The following is an 8,093-nucleotide window of genomic DNA, read 5'->3' as shown; positions in this document are numbered from 1 at the left end:
CTAGACACAGGTTTACAGGAAGGAACAGTTTGGGCCTGAAACTGGTTTCAGATATTGACTAGACACAAACAAACCCAATTCAAACCTGGTATGCTTTGAATTGTCTTCTATTTGTTTTTTAAGTTACGCAATATATGTGACAACAGCTACCTTGTCAACGCCTATGTTTTCAAGGGAAGGTGAAGGAAGACGATGCTGACGTGTTAGGTCTCTTTTTTTAATATTATGCTATAAACATATATGATGTTTTCCATGTACGTCTTGCTACGAGACATAATTATTTATTACCAAAGGTCAGGGCACCGTTCGGGCTCCATCACGGAAGATGGCTTTATGAAAATGTCAGGTTCTAAGACAGAGTCCTTTGCTCCTTATGCAAATATCACCAGAAGGTTATCAATTAAAGTAAAGCTCTTCCAAATCCAACACATGTGCTTACACGGAAGGAAGTGAGAATACTGGAATATCTATATTTCTGATGCCTAGTGTCCTGCAGTGCATAGAGTGATGGCTTCAGACTCAGGAGTCCTGGGTTCGAATCCCTGCTCACCCATGGAAGCTCACTGGGGGTGTAGAACTAAAAAAAACACCATTCCTTAAATATTTCACTTACCTTGAAAACCCTGTTAGGATCGCTGTAAGTCGGTTCTGATTTGACGACACATAACTAGCATAACATAATTTCTGACGGAGGAGATTACCCTGCTGCTGTTCTCATGCTGTTCCATAGTCTTTTTCATAAATCACTTCATATAGAAAGCTAGCATATCAGGGAGAAAGGAACAGAAGGTTATAACAACCCTGGTGTGTTCCAACATCTGTAGTAATTTGAGAAATTCCATGATAATGCTTTGCCCCTCATTAGAAATGGCACACAATGGCAAACGTGCCTCCATTAAAATCAAATATGCTCAAGTGATTTCATATAAAATTAAGTTTAATAGCAGTTTAATTTCTCCGTATGTACTCAAGGCTCAGTTCTGGCTTACCTGATGGGTGTGCGGGAGCTGATTGTAGCTTGTTCGACGGTGTCACTCAGTCCAGTTTTTTCAGAGAACGGTCTACACAAGTTCCAAAGGCCCCCCAACAACTCTGTCTCTTTGTATCCTGGCTCTTTTGCCCTATGGATCAGTCTTCTTGAGCTTGTTTATCTCACCACGGACAGAGAAGAAGGTTCTCTACATCAGAGTGTCAAACTCTAATGACAGGACGGCCCTTTGCTCTCTATCTGCACCCCGTTTAGCCTTTCAAAGTCAGAGAATTGTCTCTGGGAACATTTGGCTGTTGGGATGCGGTGGGATCACAACTCCCATTATCCTTCAACACTGCCAGCTAGGGTGGATGGGAGTGGTGATCCAACATCCACTGGAACTGAGGGCTTTTCTCAACTCTGGGACAAAATGTCAAACCGGGATTATAGAAAGTCCAGTGCACTCTCTCCTCTAGAAACGGAGGTGTGAAGAGTCTTGAAAAAGCCTCCAGAACAGAGTAGCACCACACAGTTATAAAGAGGATGATCACATTTTAACTGCCAGAGCATTAGCCCAACGAATGCTGGGATTTGTAGCTGGGTGAGAGGAATTTGATCATCATCCAGTACTGGACACCGCACTTCAAGAAGGATGCCAACAAACTGAAACAAGTTCAGAGGAGGGCGACAAGGAGGATCAGGGGGCTGGAGAGCCAAGCCCCTAGGAGGAAAGACGGAAAGAACTGGGCCTGTTTAGCCCTGAGAAAAGAAGATGGAGGGAAGATAGGAGAGCGCTTTTCAAAGACTGGAAAGGCTGCCCTTCAGATGAGGGGCAGGACCTCTTCTGGATCACCTCACAGTCCAGGACACACAACCATCGGCGCAAGTTACGGGAAGACAGATTTTGGTGGAATATCAGGAAACACTTCCTAACTGTTAGAACAGTACGACAACAGAACCCATGATCTCGCTCCAACCCCTGGAGGCCTTCAAGAGACAATGGGACCACCCTCGGTCCAATCTGGATTCCTGCCTTGAGCAAGGGGTTGGACTGGGTGGCCTTACAGACCCCTTCCATCTCCAATATTCCGTGCTCCCACAATCCTTGTCCGGGGCAGTTTTCCCGGAATGATGGCTATCTAAAAGAGAGTTTGACCGGCCAAGACTGGACCATGACCCTCTTTCCTTCTCTAAATCTCCATCAGCCATTGGGCCCATGCACAACTTGGGTGGCATTCCCATGACACGTCCTCTCCCTCGTGTAATCCACCAAGAGCCACTCCTTTATTTATTTTATTTTATTTAAAAAGGAAAAAAAGAAATTCACCCACAGCGGCAATTTTTATACATAAAGGCGCTTATCTCTAAAGCAACCAGGCAAAGCGGCTTTTCCTTATCACATACCCACACTTAGGAACTTGGCTGCTCTGCTGAGATGCGAAGGGGAAAAGAATGACTGTGAGGCAAAAAACAACAACAACACAACAACATGGGAAGAGAAAGCCAGAGAGCAGCCTGAGGGTCAAAGTAGACATCCAAGTGAATGCGTATTTCCTTCAAGTTATTTGTTTTCCCTTCAGCCATGGGATTTCTACAGAGATTGATGCCTTAAGAGTCAGATTTGCAAATTAAGCCCATGCTTATCCTTCAACAACCAATCAGAGAACAAAAGGAAATGGTCTCCTGCACCCCCTTCAGGGCACAGTGGGACCTTCTGAGCTGTATTAAAATGAATTTGTACCCCCACAGACTGTGCATTAGTTATTAGCAGAACAAATTCATTACAAGTAGCAAGTTATTTGTAACCCATTGCTTCCAGCCTCTTTGGACTGATCTTAGGCAGCGAAAACAGAGATACAGAGCTGTGATGTGAATTATATTACGGATTCTATCAGTTATTACTAAAATTGCCTGATATAATCATGCCAAATTCCAGAAAATCTTGCTAAATAGACCAAAGATAGAATGGTAAATCTTTATGTTTTTTTTGTTTGCTTGCTTTTGGTGGAACACAAAGGACGATTTTATTAGTAAGCATCCCATTTCATCTCTTGTAATCTTTCTCTCCGTTCGGTACTTCATTACCCCACGTAATCCATCAGTTATTGCCTCTCATATTTTCCTCTTCTTTAATAATCTTATTTATTCATGAAGCGCCGGCGTCCTCATATATTCATCACATTTATTGTCTTATTAATGTTTTATCATTCCCCCAGATTGATTAACATATTAAGAGATCTTATTAAGGGCTGCATTTTAATTCTTATAAGACGGCTGTGGGTACTTTTATTTTGATTGCGAAACTTCTAATGACTTTTTTTAAAAAAAAACTAATTTAGTGATACAATGTTGTTCCTCAGTGGAACTGTGATGTTGCTGTTTCGGATTTAAGGCAACCCTAAGAGGTTTCTCCAGCAAGACACTCGGGGCCTAGTTTGCCGTTGGCATGGGTTTCCCTGGCCTAGCGGAATTTGAACCCAGGACTCCTAGCCCAACACTCCGCCCTCTCCCAATTATCACGGCAGTTCTCAAAAACGGCATTCTTGGTGACCACTGTGACAATTCTGGATTAAATCCCCTTTCCATCGGATCCAAAAGGACCCCTCTTCGCGTCCCTGTGCTAGGAAAGAGCTAGGGAGCAACTATTGATTAATTGATTGATTGATTGATTGATTGATTGATTGATTGATTGATTGATTGATTGATTGATTTGATTTGTTTGATTTATATCCTGCCCATCTGGTATATTATACCACTGGGCGGCTAACAACAACTAATTACAAAGAAGCCATTACAGTACAAGGAATTAATTCCTTTCTGCCGTAACTTAAGGGAGAACTAAGAGCAGAACTCAGAAAAAAACTATTTTTCAGACTATAATCTATCAGATTTGAGAAGTTGCAGTCCAAGGGAATCAATTTTCTGAACTCTGTGTAGAATTTTTGCTGGCCCTTCCCTGCGGAGCTGGTGTAACTTTGCTTCCAGGATACTGAGGTTATTCCCAGGAATCTATTCCTTCAATCTTTCTTTTTTAAAAAAGTTTCTTCCTCTTCTTATTCTTGGTAGCCTGCAAAAATCTTTACAGCTTTGCTTCCAGGAACGGGGCAGTTATAAACAGAGGCTGTAATTCCTAAGAGACGAAAGTGGCAGAGTCTGCTTCAGGGCTGAACGGAGCTGGTCAGCCACAGGACTCAGCCGAAGAGAGATAAGGCTTTTTTTTTTTCTGTCCCTCCCGAAGAACCCCTAGTTAAATTTAAACTGGATTTTATTTTTGAGGCACATCCTTCTCATGAAAAAAACAAACAGAGCCCTGACTGATGCAGTTCCATCATGTTCTGTCTGGAGAGGGAAATCTCACTCGAGGGGCAAGAAAAGGAATTAAGGGTCAGAAGTCAACAAAACGGTGTCTCACGAGAAATCTTTTTAAAATCAAGAGGATCCATGGTGGTGGTCAGGGTGAAATCAGGCACCCAAGGCTTTTTTTTTTTAAAGGACGTAATGGCAAAAAGATAAGCCAGTGGGGACAGAGGAAGGGCTAGGACTCTGGAGACCAGGGTTCGAATCCCTGCTCAGCCGTGGAACACTCACTGGGGCGCAGAACTAGTAAAGCCACTCCTTAAATATCTCACTTATCTTGAAAGCCCTATTAGGATTGCTGTAAGTCGGTTCTGATTTGACGACACAGAATAAGAACGACATCAAGAAAACGGTGAGCAAGCTTTTGAGTCATACAGAAGTCTTCCACAGGCTGGGTGAGAATCCTAAGGATGGAAGAGATTGTCTTGAGGTTCATTTTTGGATAAGGAATTTGCAAAAAGAAAGGGGGGGAGGAATCAGCAAAACTGGCTGGTTTTTATTTACACCTGTCTGTTTGCCTAAAATCAGGTTGAGAAGGCTGGCAAGCGAAAAAGAAGGGACAACGCTAATTCAGATATGGCTGAATATATAGGGGTCCAACGCCATCCCTTTTAAAAGTTCAGTGTCCCTAAACCAGGATGGGTAGATCTGTCAATTGTACATTCTCCCATAAGCAAATTTTTTAAATCTCAAGTTCTTCTAGTTGAATTTATGGAAAGATTTGTGGATGTACATTCTTACAATAACCTCAACAAAAGGAAATTCTCGTCCCTCCCTAATCCCAGAACTTGGAAAATCCCCCCTTTTTAAAAAAAGTAATTGGTTACTGATACACTCCTACAGCCCAAACTAACCATACTTTCCTATTTCCAAGAAGTAACTACAATAGCTCATTTGCAATTACTGAACAAACCACCACCATCTGAATGCAACATGAGGGAAAGCGCCAGTCAGGATTTCAACCCCGTAATATTCCACAATCATCATTTAGGGAGGCTACTCCGTAAAACTTTAAAAACGATAGTTACACAGTAACTCTAAACATTACTGTTACACTGCAAAAGGAATTAAATTATCCTTTGTTGCTTGCCACTACAATGTACCTTAGATGAAATTTGTAAAAAGCAACAAATTACACCTAACGTGTCATTTGTAACTCATTACTCCCAAGCTGTATGTCATTCAGAGTTTGGAAAAGTTCCTTTTTTAAAAAAAATGACAAATTTCCATCAGTTTATCCAGTATGGCTATGACTATAGAAGTAATTAAAAATAACATTGCAAAAGGAGCGGAGTTAGTTATGTAACTTAGTTATAGCCTTGTTGAAAAAGCAACTAATTATACATAACTTCTTCCCTGTAACTCATTTTTCCACACTCAATCTAAGCCACAAGTTGGAAACCTTTAGTGTTTTGAATGATAACATCTCAAATCCCACCCACCCCCCAAATCATTGCTACCAACGAAGCTGTCCAGGCAAGTATATACTGTATTTCAAACTCTGGTTATGATTCCTGCCACTTTCCCCAAAGGAATAAATATGGGCAAATTTGGGCTAAAAGCTTTGACTGGAAGACAGAAGCAGTTGGTGGAGACCGCGCTCGTTTCCGCCTGTCTGTCGCTGAAGCTCAGGTGATGAAAAAAATATGGGAAAGGCAGGCTAGCCATCCTTTGGATTTGCGAATAGCCACATGGCTAATTCAGTGGATCTCAGGGCTGGCAGCCTCTTGCACTCCCCAGACTGTGGCTTGCTAATGAGTCTCGCTGACTAATTGGTGCTCATTAAACAGCAGCCGTGACTCTTCCATTGCTCCGGGCTCTGTTTGCTTGATTGCGCAGGCCGTGGGCTCGTGAGTCGTCATTCCCTCCATACCTCAGGTAAGCCATTAACGTGGGTTCTCCCCAGCCCCACGAGGCTCTGGGCGGCTGCCTTCGGGTTCATCAGATGGCTGCCTTTGCCCCGTATAAAACCAGCGAGGGATGGTCGTCTTCAGACACCAGAGAAGTCTGGGCCGTGTCCCAATGCGGAAGATATTTGGCCAAGGGCTTCTTTCTAAAGTCTTGTCTTGGGGAGCAGGGACGTAGGGAGGCTGATGGGGGGAGGAAAGTGAAGGCTTTATGGGAAGTGGAGCTTTGGCAAGCATGAGCGTGTCCGAGCATGTAAAGAGTGCATTTTCCCACTCTTGAGAACTTAAAAGCCATATATGGAATGCTCGAGCAAAGCTTTAGATGCAACAATCAGTTGGCCATTCTTCCTTGCCCCTTCGTGGGTGTTCGCAGGCCTGGTTCAGGGTTCCAGGGCAGCCAGGCCCACTTTCAACAGACTCCATGCTGCCCCTTGATCGTTGGTTCTCTGTCACCTCCAGATTCTCAGTCCTTGTTAAGGGGCTATTGAGAGTCAGGTGGAGGGGGTCGGTGGAAGGTGAGGACTGGGACCCCCCACTTTGGTTTGGAGACCAACTTGTGCCTTCCTTTTACATATTTTGACTAAGTCCAGACCAATTATTTTTCTCCATCTTGTTCCAAGATCTGAACAAATGTGTAAACTTGCACAGCCCGGGCCTCCAAATATCAAAAGCACTATAGTTTTGATTTGTTTTTTTTGCATGGACCTTGTGTGACATTTGGAGACCTACTAGGTCTTAAAGGGAGATTACATCCCCTGCAAATTTTTCCACCTAGATTCAGGAATTTGTGACCTCAACACCCTTAAAAAGTTTGCTTTGGACATGCCTCATGGAGGAAGAGATGCCCCCAGATCTGCAACCATGATAAATTGGCTTTGTTTTGTTCCTGCACTGAATCTGGTCAATCTCTCTGGATCTGCCCGAATAAGGCCAGTTTGGGTGGGAAGTTGTGATTTATCGAATTCCGGTGTGCAGTTCAGGAAAAGACACACGCCTTCTTGCTGCCAGACAGAGTAGCCAATATAAGACTTCAATGGAGCAATGATCTGACTCACAACTCTTTCCTTACACCTCGGTCATTGCCTCCTGACCGGTAATTGCGTGGGAAAAGGACTTGGCGATCTGGCGTTTTAACACTCAGAGAATGGTTGCTATTCCAGAAATTGGGAAAGGAAGGCGTGACTCAGGCAGTCATCTGGCTCTAACTTCCAGGTGATCTCATGCCTCTTGCTCCTCTCCTTGGCGCTCGCTCGCTCGGAGGGTTACATAATAATCCTCGTCAAGCTCTTCAGGCTGATGGCAGGAAATGGAGAGGGTTCCAGCGAGGAGCCGGAGTGGCAGACGCAAACCCTGGCCCTTGCCCAAATTAAGCGGAGGGAGGCGAGGCTGAGAGCTGTCTCATCTTGAGCAACGGGTTCGCGGTGGATGTGCTGATTCAGCCTCCCGAATTCCTGGCTGTGTGAGCAGGAACAAGCCACCCAGGCCAACGTTCAAGACGCATCCCCTCTTTTCTTTCCGGCCAGCACTGTTTCAGCTAGGCTGCTGGGGGATGATGGGATTTATAGTCTAGCCACCCCAGAAGCACTAGCTTAGAAAAAAAAGGTTTGCACCTGCATCCTCAGCCTCTGCTAGCCTTAATCGTGGTCCATCTGGACCCATTAAACGCTAAAAGCAACCTCTCTACATCTCCGTGCATGCGAGTCGGCCGATTCCTCTAGCATTCATTCACGGTTTTGCCTCGGAAGCACCAAGGTGTTTATGCAGATGCTGTTGACACCAGGCAGAAGTACATAAATGGGTGTTTTGCAAGCCATTTGCAAAGCCCAGTGCTCCGAGTGCGAGCGATACGCACCGACAAA

General features: G+C 44.2%; 1 long non-coding RNA gene across 2 annotated transcripts in view; it reads right to left on the bottom strand.

The window, feature by feature from the left end:
• Positions 1 to 8,093, bottom strand: part of LOC140701630 (uncharacterized) — a 42,610-nt gene that overhangs the window by 27,698 nt on the left and 6,819 nt on the right. The window contains exon 2 of one of the 2 annotated variants that reach the window (XR_013538059.1): positions 614 to 760. This is a non-coding gene — a long non-coding RNA (uncharacterized LOC140701630). Of the gene's footprint in view, positions 1 to 613; positions 6,313 to 8,093 lie in introns of those variants that run through there. The other variant, XR_013538058.1, reaches the window with a different exon arrangement.

This window comes from Pogona vitticeps, chromosome 7 (assembly GCF_051106095.1).
Source record: "Pogona vitticeps strain Pit_001003342236 chromosome 7, PviZW2.1, whole genome shotgun sequence".
Lineage (NCBI taxonomy): Eukaryota > Metazoa > Chordata > Lepidosauria > Squamata > Agamidae > Pogona > Pogona vitticeps.
The sequence above is the reverse complement of the archived record's forward strand: the minus strand, read 5'-3'. Positions and strand labels throughout refer to the sequence as shown.